This window comes from Mastomys coucha, unplaced genomic scaffold (assembly GCF_008632895.1).
Source record: "Mastomys coucha isolate ucsf_1 unplaced genomic scaffold, UCSF_Mcou_1 pScaffold14, whole genome shotgun sequence".
NCBI lineage: Eukaryota > Metazoa > Chordata > Mammalia > Rodentia > Muridae > Mastomys > Mastomys coucha.
Window position 1 is genome coordinate 50,035,237 of NW_022196896.1, and position 1,329 is coordinate 50,036,565.

The following is a 1,329-nucleotide window of genomic DNA, read 5'->3' on the forward strand; positions in this document are numbered from 1 at the left end:
AAAACCAGTGAAGAGCAGAAAGTAAATAAAAGCAGGCATTCCATTTCGAGAGCATATCAAGAATGCCACCAATCAAAGAAGAATTTCATAAATGTTCACATCAAACATCTCTGTTCACCTCTGTCTTTAGATTAAAAACCAGAATTCCAGAAACAGAGTAAAATGGTGGCTGCCAGTGGCTGGGGTGGTGGTGGTTAGAAGTAGGGTGATTGCCAAAGACTACAAAGTTTCAGTGGCACAGGATGAACAAACTCTTATGATTCATCTGGTATACAGCATGATGGTTGTACTCAATGGCATGGTACATGCATTCAAAAGTGTCTGAGAGCAGATTTTAAATGTGGTCACTACAAAAGAAAAGCGTAGTGACTCTATGAAGTGATGGATATGTTAATTAGCTTAACAGGACCAATTATTTCACACTGTAAATATAACCAAACATTTTATACCTTAAGACTATACCATTTTTTGTCGGTTATATCTCAATAAATCTGGGGAAAGATATTCGATCTCTGCACTAACTTGAGACATTATAGCAATGTCTAATTTTTTTTTTATAATTCAATAAAGTTTTATTCTCCCAAATGTACAGCTGCTTGAACCTGTTCATGCATCTTCACCAGCAGCTGGGGTGTCTCCACCTTTTGTGTTTCTGGTGTAAATTACTTGGGCTCTGTGCTTTGAAACCAGCTTGATAAGTCCTTTACTAAGTAGCTCCTGGAGGGCTGTCCTGGCCAAGGAACCTCGAATCTTCAGTCTCTCCGAGACAACAGCTGGGTGATAAGCTTAGAGTTGGGAACTTCCTCACAGAGCTTGTCAAACAGGACAAGATTGTTCAACTTGTCCCGAACTTTGCCTTTGGACCACTTCTTCTTTTTGGCCTTGCCACCAGATTTATTTACTGGGTCTTTGTCTTTTTTGGTCGACTTTCCGGCATCTTTCTTCTTCTTGTCATCTTTGGGTGGCATGGCGAAGCTCAGAGAGTCGGGTGGACCACCGCAGCCTCACTAAGATGCCAGAAGAAAAGCACAATGTCTAATATTAATTCAGCAAAACTCCTAGATATATTAAGATTTTACTGCTCAGAGTACCCCAGTGCTTTTGAAATTAAAGGATTCAAAGTCAGGAAAACACAGCACTTATGTCCCAATAAATGCCCTCACTCTTTCTGTCTCTGTCTCTGTCTCTGTCTCTGTCTCTGTCTCTCTCTTTCTGTCTCTCTGTCTCTCTCTGTCTCTGTCTCTCTCTCCCTGTCTCTCTCTCTGTCTCTCTGTTTGTGTGTGTGTGTGTGTGTGTGTGCGTGTGTGTTCAGTGTTGACCATCAAATGC

The 1,329-nt window shown here is 41.2% G+C and overlaps 1 pseudogene; it reads right to left on the reverse strand.

The window, feature by feature from the left end:
- Positions 1–606: 606 nt before the first annotated feature.
- Positions 607–1,014, reverse strand: LOC116089091 (annotated as a pseudogene).
- Positions 1,015–1,329: the final 315 nt, after the last annotated feature.